This window comes from Pan troglodytes, chromosome 23, assembly GCF_028858775.2.
Source record: "Pan troglodytes isolate AG18354 chromosome 23, NHGRI_mPanTro3-v2.0_pri, whole genome shotgun sequence".
Taxonomy (NCBI): domain Eukaryota; kingdom Metazoa; phylum Chordata; class Mammalia; order Primates; family Hominidae; genus Pan; species Pan troglodytes.
Window position 1 is genome coordinate 3,341,005 of NC_086016.1, and position 16,254 is coordinate 3,357,258.

The 16,254-nt window shown below is 40.4% G+C and overlaps 1 pseudogene; it reads right to left on the minus strand.

Moving 5' to 3' along the window:
• The window catches only part of LOC129136886 (zinc finger protein 717-like), an 80,215-nt pseudogene that overhangs the window by 18,358 nt on the left and 45,603 nt on the right, over positions 1-16,254 (minus strand).

Consider the following 16,254-nt stretch of genomic DNA (forward strand, 5'->3'; position numbering starts at 1 on the left):
CTTGGCAACATCACCTTTTTAACAAATTAAAGATTTGTGTCCACGAAATGCTGAGTAAGTCTGACCAGCACCATTTTTCCAACACCGTGTGCTCACTTCACATCTGTGTCACATCTTTTGGCAATCCCCACAGTCTTTCGAAGATTTTAGTTATCACATCTGTTATGATGATCTGTGATCAGTGTTTTCTGATGTTACTATTGGAATTGTCTCAGGGTGATGGAACTCTATGGAAGACAGAAAACATGAGGGAAAAATGTGTGTTTGACTGCTTCATTGACTAGTAATTTCCCTGTCTCTATTTCTCTCTTCCAGCCCCTCATTCCCCAAGATATAACAGTGAAATTAGGCCACTTCACCCTGCAGTGGCCACCATGTGTTCAAGAGAAAAGAAGAGTGCACATCTGCCACTTCAAATCAAAAGGTAGAAATCATCAAGCTTAGTGAAGAAGGCATGTTGGCAGCTAAGACAGTCCAAAGCTAAGCTTCTTGCATCAGCTACCCAAGTTGTGAATGCAAAGAAAAAGTTCTTGAAGGAAGTTATAGGTGCTAATCCAGTGAACACATGAATGTTTTTTAAAAAACAAAACAGGTTTTTACTGATACAGAGAAAGTCTGAGTGGTCTGCATAGAAGATCAAACCAGCCCCAACATTCCCTTGAGATAAAGCCTAATCTTGAGAAAGGCCCTAACTCTCTTCAATTCTATGGAGGTGAAGAGAGGTGAGGAAGTTGCAGAAGAAATGTTTGAAGCTGGCAGAGGTTGGTACATGAGCTTCTAGGAAAACAGCCATATCTGTGACATTAAAGTGTGAAGTGTGCTGTAAAAATGGGAACAAGAAAGCCTGCATGATAGCACATCTCTTACAGCATGGTTAAGACATTCTTGTTGGTAGGCCAGGAGGTAATGGTCACCATTTGTGGCCATATTCTCCTAGACTGAGCGTGGAGAAATCTATAATAGTAGCCAGAGACGTGTAGGTTGTGTGTTCCAGGGAAAAAAGAGTGATTTTGAGGGAATGCATAGCCTGCCTCAGCTACGTCAGATTTTTCTCCTATATGGGTTTGTTGATGCCTGCTGAGGTGTGACTTCTGGCAAAAGGTTTTCCCACATTCCTTACATTCATAAGGTTTTTCTCCTGTGTGTGTTCTCTGATGTATACCAAGGCCTGACTTCTGGGAGAAAGTTTTCCTATATTCATTACATCTAAAATATTTTTCCCCTGTGTGAGTTCTGTGATGTACAAAGAGTTTTGACTTCTGGGAGAAGGTTTTCCTACATTCTTTACATTCAAATAGCTTCTCACCTGTGTGAGTTCTCTGATGTACAGTGAGAACTGTCCTATGGCAAAAAGTTTTCCTACATTCATCACATTTATAGGGTTTCTCTCCGGAGTGAGTTCTCTGATGCGTATTGAGGTTTGACTTGTGACAAAAGGTTTTCCCACACTCATTACATTTGTAAGGTTTTTTTCCAGTATGGGTTCTATGATGTACAGTGAGGACTGACTTCTGACTGAAGGTTTTTCCAAATTCGCTACATTCATAGTGTTTCTACCCCATGTGAATACTTTGATGCATCTGAAGATTTGCCTTCTGATGAAAGGATTTTCCACATTCATTACTTTCATAGGCTTTTCCCCCACTTTGAGCTCTCTGATGTATAATAAGGTATGATTTCTGACAAAAAGTTTTTCCACTTTCATTACATCCATACGGTTTTTCCCATGTGAGTTCTCTGGTGTACGGTGAGGAATGACTTGAGATGAAAGGTTTTTCCACATTCATTACATACATAAGGTTTCTCCCCTGTGTGAGTTCCCTGATGGGTGCCGAGATTTGACTTCTGATGAAAGGTTTTTCCACATTCATTACATTCATAGGGTCTTTCCTCTGTGTGAGTTCTCTTGTGTATCTCAAGGTTTAACTTATTGATAAAGGTTTTCTCACATTCATTACATTCATACGGTTTTTTGCCAGCATGAGTTATCTGATGTATAGTTAGGAATGACTTACAGTAAAAGGATTTTCCACATTCATTACATTCATAAGGTTTTTCCCCTGTGTGAGTTCTGTGATGTACTGTAAGTTATGACTTGTGGCTATATGTTTTTCCACATTTGTTACATGCATATGGTTTTTCCCCAGTATGAGTTCTCTGCTGGACAGTGAGGAATGACTTACGGGGAAAGGTTTTCCCACATTCATTGCATTCATAGGGTTTTTCCCGTGTGAGTCCTTTGATGAACAGTGAGGAACGACCTACGGTGAAAGGTTTTCCCACATTCATTGCATTCATAGGGTTTTTCCCCTGTGTGAGTTCTCTGATGTATCCTGAGTTTCGACTTATTGATAAAGGGTTTTCCACACTCATTACATTCATAGGGTTTTTCCCCTGTGTGTGTTCTCTGATGGACAGTAAGCCTTGACTTATGGCTAAATGCTTTTTCTCATTGGTCACATGCATAGGGCTTTTCCCTGGTGTGAGTTCTATGATGTATTGTGAGGTATGACTTCTGGCTAAAGGTTTTTCCATGTTCACTGCACTCATAGGGCTTTTCCCCTGAGTGAGTTCTGTGATGTAAAGTGAGAAGTGACTTACGGTGAAAAGTTTTTCCACATTCAATACATTTGTAGGGTTTATCCCCTGTGTGAGTTCTCTGATGTAAAGTGAGGAATGACTTACGGTGAAAGGTTTTTCCACATTCATTGCATCCATGGGGCTTTTCCTGTGTGAATTCTCTGATGGATAGTGAGGCTGGACTTATAGCTGAACAATTTTTCACACCAGTTACAGGTATAAGGTTTTTCCTCAGTAGGCATCTTGTGCTGTATCATAAGGTCTGATTTGCTAATGGAGAGTTTCTCACATTCAATACATTCATAGGGTTTCTCTCCTGTGTGTGTTTGCTGATGTTTAGTGAAGTCAGACTTTCTACAGCAAGTTGGCTGTCCTACCTGAGTTATCCCTTGGATAATAACAGCTAAGTTATTACAGACTTTCTCATATTCATTATATTTACCAAAGGTCTGTCCTATATGAACCTTCTTATGTATAAAGAACATTGCCTCTGTGTTGAAGGTTTTCCCTTGTTCATTACATTGAAAAACCTGCAGCAGAGTTTGAATCTTGTGATGCTGAGTAAGATGCTCATGATATCTGTGGGATTTCCTGGTTATATCAGGGACATGAGGTTTCTCTCCAGACTGTGTCTCACAAGGCTTAATAGGGAAAAGCACGTTCTGGCAAACGTTAAACTGCCCAGGCTTCATTGCTGAACTGTTTCCATTATTTATAATCATATTTAAAACATGGTTTGAGTTCAAATTAAATGTTTTTCCTAATTCCACTCTCTCCTGAGTTGATTTGTTGCTGTTGGTGATTACGATTTGCCAGAAAAATCCATCATGACTTTCATGGCTCCTTTCAATAAGGTCATCAATGATCTGGACAGCTGAAATGAGAAAAAGGTATCCATGAACCACACATGAGCATGTCTTACAGAATGCTTGTGTAAAGGTAAAAAAAATTACTTCCTATCCCAGTGGAGAAAGATTTGATAAAAATTAATAATGCTTGTTTGTTTTATATGCATATGGTTCCTGTTCCTACTGACATAATGTAATAAATCAGTATATATTCTAATGTTCAACTGAGTTTTTTTTTGCATTTTGAAGTTTTCCTGTTTTTTTTTATTTCACAAAGAACTACTTGGTAATAATATGTATCTATTTCCTACTCATAGGTTTTAATAAGTTCTAATTATCTGTCATTTGTTTTCTCTCTTTTTTTCTAATTATTCATATAACAATAGTGGCTGCTTTAATGGCTGGTATTTTTTTCATTATTCTTCTTTGAAGATAGCCAATTTTTCCTGGGTCAGCAACTGGCAGGTACAGGAGATGACCATTTTTCTGTCTCCTAAGCATGGAAGTAGCTTGTGGACAGGATTTTGCCTATATGTTAACCTTTCACTCCTCCCTGAGAATGGTTAAAGGTGTCTGGAGGTTTTCCAAGCAGAAAATCTCTTATTCCCCATGTTAAACAAAAACAGATCCTGGCAAATTCCTACTTAAACATGACATCCCCTGCTTCCCAGAACCATAATAGGCACAGAAGCTCCAGTCAAAAACCATACTGGTGATCTGAAGGATTTGTTCTGCAACTCAGGCTGTGCCCATCATCTTTGAAAAGTGTATTTCTGGTTTCTTCTGAGACCAACAGCCCTGCCCTCTCCACTCACACACCCCTGCTTGATAATTCACCATTTTTGAAGGGTTTTATTTTGTGTTTTGGAGTTTCAGATGTCACATAGTTTTATATAAAAATGAAGTTTCCTGTACATTTCTCATCTTCAAATGGTAACTACAAACTCCACTCTCAAACAGAAATCTGAGCCCTTCAACAGGAAATAATTGGTTTCTTTGGACTTGAGACCCAGAATCTTCTGATTCTCCTCCCAAGTCCAGCACCACACCTATCCAGGGCCCTATGATGGGTCCTCCTCAGCTTTATAATTTCTTTCTGAGATAGGATCTTACTCTGTTACCCAGGCTGGAGTGCAGTGTTGCTATCACAGCTCACTGAAGCTTCAAACTCCTGAGCCCAAGCAATCCTTCCACCTCAGCCTCCCAAGTATAAAAACTGGGATTACAAACCCATGTCACCATACTCAGCTACTATATATATATATTTTTTTTTTTGTAGTTGGGGGTCTACAAGGGTCATTTGAGGCCAGAAGCTCAAGACCAGCCTGGGCAATAGAACAAGACCTCATCTCTACAAACAATAAAAAATTAGCTGGGTGTGGTGGCACACACCTGTAGTCCTAGCTACTTGGGAGGCTAGGGTGGGAGGAACACTTCAGCCCAGGAGTTCATCATTACAGTTAATTATAATCATGCCACTGCACTTGAGTCTGAGAAATAGAGTGAGAACCATCTGTTTAATAAAAAATAAAACAAGAAGAATACAGCTACGGCTAAAAAAGAAACACTATTTTCATCATCATTGTTATAATGACTGATTCTTAAAAATTGCTTAAGATACATTCAAAGGATAAATAAATGCATGAACATCTAAAAATTTGTTTAAGATACTACATCACAATAGAGGAAAAGGGGGAAATAGAGAAAATAAATAGCAAAGAAAAATGCCTAAGGAGAGGATGGCAGGGATTGGATTTGGGGTAAATAGAATAAGATACTCAGAAAAATAAGATACTGGGATATATGAAAGAGAGCTACCTCTGGGGACTATATAATGCACATTTAATGCAGACCAACAGTCTTCAGGTCGACGACCTAGGGAAAAAAGTGGTGAAAACAAGATAACACTACCAAAATCTGCTGGGCATTACTCCTGCAGGCCTCCCTGCCCAGTATTCACCGACTGACCTGAAAGTCTCAGGTTTGGGGCTTCTTCTACTATCCATGGCTCTGCTCCTTGCTCTAGCTTGAAGATCATCTCAGGTTTGGTAATGCAATGCCCTGGTAATGAGAAACAATGGAAGAATTTGTCAAACCACTAAGTCAAATCCTTTTCAGAATGACAACAGCTGGGCTTCAGGGACTGTGCAATGAAGGAGCCAATTTGAACATTTCATTACAGATTAGTGACACATTTTACATCAAGTGGAATCTTACAAGTAAATATTATTATACCTTAAAAGGGTTCTTATATTTACCAACAACAAAACACATTCGTGGGAGTTACTGGGAAGTTTCACTCACCCAATGATATCAGGCTGCTGTAGGTCTCCAACATCATGTCCCTGTACAAGTTTCCTCTGAGCGTCATCCAGGTCCTGCCACTCCTCCCAGGTGAAGTGCACAGCTACCTCCTCAAAGGACACCAACTCCTGTAATGATAGCAGGCTGTTTTAAGTCTCCAGCATCACATCCCTGTACAGGGTCGTCTGAGCATTATCCAGGTCCTGCCACTCCTCCCAGGTGAAGTGCACAGCCACATCTTCAAAAGATATCAACCCCTGTAATGGCACATTTTTCCTCAAGTCAAAGCATCAGCCCAGGGTCAAAATAACAGGAATCTTGGAATTCACTCTTTTGTGTGTCCATGTGCCTTATATGTATTTTACATAAGATGTAGTTTGTTTTGTACTGCTTATGGTAGGAGAAGGAGTAATCACAGTAGAAATATGCTTCCACCATAATAACTTATGAATTAATAAAATTGTATTACAAAGTTGACCTTATGGATCTAGAACCACCCTTGTTGCTAGGGATAAAAGTATAAACAAAATGCAAGACCTTCTCTCTACAAAAATAATTAATAAATAGGCATAATGCATGCCTGTAGTCCTGGCTACTCTGGAAGCTGAGGCTGAAGGACTGCTCGAGCTCAGGAGTTTGACAGTGCAGTGAGGTATGATCACACCACTGCACTCCAGCCTGGCCAACAGAGACCCTATCTGTCAAAAAAAAAAAAAAAAAAAAGGAATAAAATTCTACTCCTCAAAGGAGCTCATGATCTGGTTATGAATATATAAGTATAAACACATACTGGGAATAATGTTTAGGTGAACTCATTGAGACCCAACTTCAGTGCCGACTAAGATAAGAGAGGAGAAAATAAATTTTGTTTATTTTGCATCATGAAGTTCCACTTTACTGAAAAATGAGATGTTTGGCTCTTCCACATGAACCATGAATTCTCATGACTATGAGAAAGTATCAGAAGTCTACTCACAAAGGCAAAAAGGACACACACCACTTTAATGAAACTCTGGACAGCACCATGCCTAGACGAATGATCCTGGGCAGTGATGAAAGTTAAATGCAATATTTAAGGAATGGATTATGCAGTGATTCTGCACTTAAATATTTGACCTAATTTCAAAAATTCGTTTGCACCTATCATTTTTACATTACATTACTTCCTCAGTATCCATGGGGACTGACTCCAAGATACCCCCAGATACCAAAATCCACAGATTGGATAATTCTCTTATATAAACTAGTCTCATATTTGCATATAATTTATGCACATCATCCTGTATACAGTCATGAGCTGCATAATAACATTTCAGTCAATGATGAAACATGTATATCACAATAGTCCCATAAGATGATGATGAAACATACACAGAAACCTGATATTCGCATTGCAGATGAAGTGCAGAAAATTATATTCAATAATGGCTCTGAGACATCTGGTTAACCATATACCAAAAACATATAAATAAAAATATAATATCATGTAGGTTTTTGTAACACTATGATGTTCACAAAACATTGAAATTACCTAAGGATACATTACTCAGAAAGTAATCCAATCAGTAAGCCATGCATGGCAGAACTTTAAATCTTTGAATTATATATAATACTGAAGACAATGTAATGCTACATAAATGGCTGTTATACTGTACTGTTTAGGAAATAATGACAAGAAAAATTTCTGTAGATGCTCTGCACAGAGACAACCATCTATTTGTGTGGGAATATTTTCAATCTGAAGTTGGCTGAATCCACAGATGCAAAACACATGAATACAAAAGGGTGAGTACAATTAATTAAAAACATATACACTGGCATTTCAAAATTTCCTCTCTACAGGACAAAAAATTGTTGTTTCCACCCAGGCTGAACACAGCCACTTCACAAACAGGTGTAAATAAGGAGATCCAGTAAGGACAGAAAAGTTACATGACCATATTGGCATTTTAACAGCCATCCCTGAGAAAGAGAATGGGAAAGAGCTTAAGGGAAAGTCAGAAGGGAGTAAAGAGGAAGACAGATGACCACCTACATCAGTACATCAGGACACGGAGCATAAGAATACACAGTAGGGAAGCAGTTCTTAAAAGGAAAAAAATGTAGAAAAAGGATTTGGTACCAATTTGCTATGCAGTGGGTAAAAAGGGGAGTTTTGTTTCCAAGTTATCTGCCCTGATCCAGCTAGTTTGATACTTGTGTTGTGAAGTGAAATTTGCAAAAAAATAAAAGAATATGATAACCAGAAGTGACACAGACCTGGACATATCATGTGTGAAACATCTGAGGTTCCATATGTGGGAATGTTCAACTGGCAATTGGGAATATGGCTCCAGTGGTTCAGAAGAGAGATCAAAACTACAGATAAAGATTTGGAAATTACCAGAATTTCAATGGTACCTGAATCCATCAGACCAAACGAAAATGAGAGAAGGAAAGAATAAAAGAAACAAGTACAGAATCTACAGAAACACTAACATTTACACAGGAAGAGAAATAGACTGTGAAGACCAAGAAGGAACTTTCTGAGTTTATTCCACGAATATAGAAAAGTTCAATATTCGGAAGTTTAATATAATTCATCACTATCATATTGCTGTGGAAAAAAATCCTTTAACTGTGCACACAAGCATTGAGAAGATAGTTTTAGAAACATATTCCGCGTTCCTATTTCTGCATGTAAGAAGCTTGGAAGTACTCAATAAGTACTTTACAATAATTAATTTTAATAACAATCTTAACAACAAATTAATATGACACGATTAATCTTTACAACAAATAAAAAGTTGAAGAGACTAAACAATCAACAATTCTTTCTAGATTTGAAACTCAGGGGAGGACACAGGGCAAACCACTGCCCCCAGGATTGCAGAGACAGAGAAGTGAATATAGGACTTAATGGCTTACAGGAACATGGACACACTACTGAAACCAACTTTGGAACCAGTGCTGGAGTAGAAAAACTCAAACCGTAACTGGTGATTGGCTGGAGGATCCACAAGGACAACTCTAAGTGGTAAAAACTACAAAGAGATAGAGTTATTGTGGGGGAGGGGGAACAATATTGTAAAATTGTCTCATGGAGCTTCACCAGGCTCCTGTGACAAATACCTGAGAAAACTCCCCTCTTGCTTCAGCCTTTCGGAAGGAAAAAGGAAAACCAGTTTGAAATGTGCCAGAGCACCAAGTTCTTAAAAAGGCTTGTCCACAGGAGAAACTACCTAACTTCAGCCTAATCTGCTCTAGTATAATCAGAGACTAAATAACCTAGGGGAAGGGAATTACCCCTTCCACTGTAGCCCATTCTAGTCATGTTCCACCTAAGGTGGAAAATTAATTAAACAAAGGAACACTTCTGAGGTTCACAGTATAAACCCAATCATAACATTCCAGAACGCGGCTGCTGGGGTCTGCGTGTTTGTCCTTCACATATGATACCAAAACGCTGCTCCTGAGGTCTGAATGTTTCTCCCTCACATAGGATTCCAGAACACTGCTATGAGGGTCTGAATGTTTGTCCCTCACAAACGATTCCAGAACATTGATGTTGGGGTCTGAATGTTTACTCTTAACTTAGGATTTCAGAACGCTGTTCCTGGGGTCTGAATGTTTGTCCCTCACACAGGATTCCAGAACACTGATGCTGGGGTCTGAATGTCTGTCCCTCACATAGAATACCAGAACACTGATACCAGGGTCAGAAGGTTTGTCCCTCACATAGGATTCCAGAACACTGCTGCTGGGGCCTGAAAGTTTGTCCCTCACATAGGATTCCAGATCACTGATACGAGGTTCTGAATATTTGTCCGTTACATAGGACTCCAGAACACTGCTGTCGTGGTCTGAATGTTTGTCCCTCACATAGGATTCCAGAACACTGCTGCTGGGGTCTGAATGTTTGTCCCTCACATAGGATTCCAGAACACTGCTGCTGGGTTCTGAATGTCTGTCCCTCACATAGAACTCCAGAACACTGCTGCGAGGGTCTGAATGTTTCTCCCTCACATAGGATTCCAGAGCATTGCTGCGAGGTTCTAAATGTCTGTCCCTCACATAGGACTCCAGAACACTGCTACGAGGTTCTGAATGTTTGTCCGTTACATAGGATTCTAGAACACTGCTGCCATGGTCTGAATGTTTGTCCCTCACATAGGATTGCAGAACACTGCTGCTGGGGCCTGAATGTTTGTCCCTCACATAAGATTCCAGAACACTGCTCCCGGGGTCTGAGTGTTTGTCCCTCACATAGGACACTAATGCAATGATCTGAATGTTTGTGCCTCACGTAGGATTTCAGAACACTGCTGCTGGGGTCTGAATGTTTGTCCCTCACATAGCATTTCAAAACACTGCTGCTGGGTTATGAATGTTTTTCCCTCACTTAGAAATCCAGAACACTAACGCAATGATCTGGATGATTGTCCCTTACGTAGGATTCCAGAACACTGCTGCTGGGGTCTGAATGTTTGTCCCTCACATAAGATTCCAGAACACTACTATGAGGGTCTGAATGTCCGTCACATAGGACTCCAGAACATGGCTGCTGTGGTTTGAAAGTTTTCCCTCACATAGGATTCCAGAACACTAATGCAATGATCTGAATGTTTGTCCCTCACATAGGATTCCAGAACACTGATTCCAGGGTCTGAATGTTTGTATCTCACATAGGATTCTAGAACACTGCTGCTGGGGTCTGAGTGTTTGTCCCACACATAGGATTCCAGAACACTGCTGGGAATGTCTGAATGTTTGTCCATCACATGGGATCCCAGAACACTGCTGCTGGCATCTGAATGTTTGTCCCTCACACAGGATTCCAGAACACCGCTGCTGTGGTCTGTTTTTTTCTTTTACTTTTTGTCTTTTTAAAATTACTTTATTAATATTTATTTTTAATTGACATATGACATTGTAAGTTTTTTGTAATGTAAAATGTGAGGGACAAACATTCAGACCAATGCAGTAGCATTCTGGAATGCTATGTGAGGGACAAAGTATGCATACATTGTGAAAAGGTCAAATCTAGCTAATTAACAAATACATCAACTCACATAGTTATCATTTTTATGGTGAATACACATAACATTAACTTTCTATTTCTCAAGAATACAATATGTCATCATCAATTACAATCACCTTGCTCTACAATACATCTCCTGAAATGTATTCCTTCTAAATCTAAGTATGTATCCTCTGATTAACATCACTGCAACTCCCCTTTACCCCTAGCTCTGATACCCACCATTGTACTTTGTAATTCTATGAGATCAACTTTTTAACATACCAGTGGGAGACCTGTCATGATATATTTGTCTTTTTGTGCCTGACCTATTTCACTTAACATATTGTCCTCCGGGTTCATCCATGTTGTTTACAAACGACAGGGTTTTCTTTTTTTACTGCCAAATAGCATACCACATTTTCTTTCTTTTTTTATTATATTTTCCGTATTGAATTACATATATATATAATACTTTAAGTTCTCGGATACATGTGCAGAACGTGCAGGTTTGTTATGTTTGTATATATGTGCCATGTTGGTGTGCTGCACACAGTAACTCGTCATTTACATAAGGTATATCTCCTAATGCTATCCCCCCACCCCCACCCCACAACAGGCCATGGTGTGTGATGTTCCCCTTCCTGTGTCTACGTGTTCTCATTGTTCAATTCCCACCTATGAGTGAGAACATGTGGTGTTTGGTTTTTTGTCCTTGCGATAGTTTGCTGAGAATGATGATTTCCAGCTTCATCCATGTCCCTACAAAGGACATGAACTCATCATTTTTTAAGGCTGCATAGTATTCCCTGGCATATATGTGCCACATTTTCTTAATCCAGTCTATCATTGTTGGACATTTGGACATTTCGGTTGGTTCCAAGTCTTTGCTATTGTGAGTAGCGTCGCAATAAACATACGTGTGCATGTGTCTTTATAGCAGCATGACTTATATCCCGTTGGGTATATATCCAGTAATTGGACGGCTGGGTCAAATGGTATTTCTAGTTCTAGATCCCTGAGGAATCACCACACTGTCTTCCACAATCGTTGAACTACTTTACAATCCAACTTACAGTATAAAAGTGTTCCTATTTCTCCACATCCTCTCTAGCATCTGTTGTTTCTTGATTTTTAAATGATCGTCATTCTAACTAGTGTGAGATGATATCTCATTGTGATTTTGATTTGTATTTCTCTGATGGCCAGTGATGATGACCATTTTTTCATGTGTCTGTTGGCTGCATAAATGTCTTCTTTAGAGAAGTGTCTGTTCATATCCTTCGCCCACTTGTTGATGGAGTTTTTTCTTGTAAATTTGTTTGAGTTCATTGTAGATTCTGGATATTAGCCCTTTGTCAGATGAGTAGATTGCAAAAATTTTCTCCCATTCTGTAGGTTGCCTGTTCACTGGTATGCATTTTGATGCATAGAAGCTCTTTAGTTTAATTAGATCCCATTTGTCAATTTTGGCTTTTGTTGCCATTGCTTTTGGTGTTTTAGACATGAAGTCCTTGCCCATGCCTATGTCCTGAATGGTAATGCCTAGGTTTTCTTCTAGGGTTTTTATGGTTTTAGGTCTAACATTTAAGTCTTTAATCCATCTTGAATTGATTTTTGTATAAGGTGTAAGGAAGGGATCCAGTTTCAGCTTTCTACATATGGCTAGCCAGTTTTCCCAGCACCATTTATTAAATAGGGAATCCTTTCCCCATTGCCTGTTTTTCTCAGGTTTGTCAAAAATCAGATAGTTGTAGATATGCGGCCTTATTTCTGAGGGCTCTGTTCTGTTCCATTGATCTATATCTCTGTTTTGGTACCAGTACCATGCTGTTTTGGTTACTGTAGTCTTGTAGTATAGTTTGAAGTCAGGTAGTGTGATGCCTCCAGCTTTGTTCTTTTGGCTTAGGATTGACTTGGCGATGCGGGCTCTTTTTCGGTTCCATATGAACTTTGAAGTAGTTTTTTCCAATTCTGTGAAGAAAGTCATTGGTAGCTTGATGGGGATGGTATTGAATCTGTAAATTACCTTGGGCAGTATGGCCATTTTCATCATATTGATTCTTCCTACCCATGAGCATGGAATGTTCTTCCATTTGTTTGTATCCTCTTTTATTTCCTTGAGCAATGGTTTGTAGTTCTCCTTGAAGAGGTCCTTCACATCCCTTGTAAGTTGGATTCCTAGGTATTTTATTCTCTTTGAAGCAATTGTGAATGGGAGTTCACTGATGATTTGGCTCTCTGTTTGTCTGTTGTTGGTGTATAAGAATGAAATTGTGGCAATAATCAATAGCTTACCAACCAAAAAGAGTCCAGGACAGGATGGATTCACAGCCAAATTCTACCAGAGGTACAAGGAGGAACTGGTACCATTCCTTCTGAAATTATTCCAGTCAATAGAAAAAGAGGGAATCCTCCCTAACTCATTTTATGAGGCCAGCATCATTCTGATACCAAAGCCAGGCAGAGACACAACAAAAAAAAGAGAATTTTAGACCAATATCCTTGATGAACATTGATGCAAAAATCCTCAATAAAATACTGGCAAAACGAATCCAGCAGCACATCAAAAAGCTTATCCACCATGAACAATTGGGCTTCATCCTGGGATGCAAGGCTGGTTCAATATACGCAAATCAATAAATGTAATCCAGCATATAAACAGAGCCAAAGACAAAAACCACGTGATTACCTCAATAGATGCAGAAAAAGCCTTTGACAAAATTCAAAAACGCTTCATGCTAAAAACTCTCAATAAATTAGGTATTGATGGGACATATTTCAAAATAATGAGAGCTATCTATGACAAACCCACAGCCAATATCATACTGAATGGGCAAAAACTGGAAGCATTCCCTTTGAAAACTGGCACAAGACAGGGATGCCCTCTCTCACCACTCCTATTCAACATAGTGTTGGAAGTTCTGGCCAGGGCAATTAGGCAGGAGAAGGAAATAAAGGGTACTCAATTAGGAAAAGAGGAAGTCAAATTGTCCCTGTTTGCAGACGACATGATTGTATATCTAGAAAACCCCATTGTCTCAGCCCAAAATCTCCTTAAGCTGATAAGCAACTTCAGCAAAGTCTCAGGATACAAAATCAATGTACAAAAATCCAGAACAATCTTGCTGTGGTCTGAATGTTTGTCCTTCATATAGGATTCCATAACACTCCTGCTGTGGTTTGCATGCTTGTCCCTCATGTAGGATTCCAGAACTCTCCTGCAATGTTCTGAATGTTTGCCCCTCACATAACATTCCAGAACACTGCTGCTGTGGACTGAAAGTTTGTCCCTCACATAGGATTGCAGAACACTCCTGCAGTGGTCTGAATGTTTCTCCCTCACACAGGTTTCCAGAAGACTCCTGCTGTGGTCTGGATGTTTGTTCCTCACATACGATTCCAGAACCCAGCTACAAGGGTCTCAGACAGGATTACAAAACACTTCTGCTGTGGTCTGAATGTTTGTTCCTCACATAGCACTCCAGAACACTCCTGTTGTGGTCGGAATGTTTGTGCCCCACATAGGAAATCAGAACACTCCTGCTGTGTTCTGAATGTTTGTCCCTCACATAGCACTCCAGAACACTCCTGCTGTGGTCTGAAAGTTTGTCCCTCACACAGCATTCAAGAACACTACTGTTGAAGTCTGAATGTTTGTCCCTCACAAAGGATTCCAGAACACCCCTACGAGGGTCTGAATATTTGTCCCTCACATAGGATTGCAGAACACTGTTGGTGGGTTCTGAGTGTTTGTCCCTTACATAGGATTCCAGAACACTGCTACAAGGGTCTGAATGTTTGTCCATCACATAAGATTCCAGAACACTGCTGCTGGGGTCTGAATGTTTATCCCTCGCATAGGATTCCAGAACACTGCTGCTGGGGTCTCAATGTTTGTCCCTCAGAGAGCATTCCAGAATAATCTTGCTGTGCTCTGAATGTTTGTCCCTCATGTAGGATTCCATAACACTCCTGCTGTGGTCTGAATGTTTGTCCCTCACATAGGACTCCAGAACTCTCCTGCTATGGTCTGAATGTTGGCCCCTCACATAGCATTCCAGAACACTGCTGCTGTGGACTGAATGTTTGTCCCTCACATAAGATTCCAGAGCACTGCTCCTGGATTTTGAGTTTTTTTCCCCTCACATAGGATTCTAGAACACCCCTACGAGGGTACGAATGCTTTTCCCTCACATCGGATTCCAGAACACTGCTGCTGGCGTCTGAATGTTTGTTCCTCACATAGGATTCCAGAACACTCCTGCTGTTGTCTGAATGTTTGACACTCACATAGGACTCCAGAACAATCCTGCTGTTGTCTGAAAGTTTCTCCCTCAGATAGCATTGAAGAACAATGCTGCTGGAGTCTGAATGTTTGCCCCTCACATAGGATTCCAGAACATTCTTGCGATGGTCTGAATGTCCCTCACATATGATTCCAGAACATGCCTGCTGTGGTCTGAAGGTTTGGGCCTCACATAGGATTCCAGAACATTTCTGCTGTGGTCTGAATATCCCTGACATAGGATTCCAGAACACTGTTACAAGGGGCTGAATGCTTGTCTGTCTCATAACACTCCAGAACGCTGCTTAGAGGGTCTGAATGTTGGTCCTTGACATATGATTCCAGAACACGGCTACGAGGGTCTAAATATTTGTCCCTCACATAGGACTCCAGAACAATCTTGTCGTTGTTTGTATGTTTGTCTGTCACATAGGATTCCAGAACACTGGCTGGGGTATGTATGTCCCTGATATAGGATGGCAGAACGCTGATACCAGGGTCTGAATGTTTGTCTGTCATACAGCATTCCAGAACACCGCTATGAGGGTCTGAATGTCTGTCCCTCACAAAGGATTTCAGAGCACTGCTGCGAGGGTCTGAATGTTTGTCCCTCCCATAGGACTCCAGAACACAGCTGCGAGGGTCTAAATGTCTGTCCCTCACGTAGGATTGCAGAACACTGCTAGGAGGGTCAGGATGTTTGTCCTTCACGTAGCATTCCAGAACACTGCTGCCGTGGTCTGAAAGTTTCTCCCTCACATAGGATTCCAGAACACTGCTACGAGGGTCTGAATGTTTGTCCCACACCTGGGATTCCAGAACACCTCTGCTGGAGTCTCAACGTTTATCCCTCACATATGATTCCAGGACACTGCTACGAGGGTATGAATGTTTGTCCCATACATAGGATTCCACAACACTGCTACGAGGATCTGAGTGTTTCTCCCTCACATAGTATTCCAGCACTCTTCTGCTGGTGTCTGAATGTTTGTACCTCACATCACATTCCAGAACACTGCTGCTGGGGTTTGAATGTCTGTCCCTCACATAGAATTCCAGAACACTGGTGGGAGGGTCTGAATGTATGTCTCTCCAATGGGATTCAAGAACACTGCTCCAAGGCTCTAAATATCTCTCACTCACATAAGATTCCAGCACACGGCTACGAAGTTCTGAATGTTTGTCCCTCACATAGGATTCCAGAGCCCTCCTGCTGTGGTCTGAAAGTTTGTCCC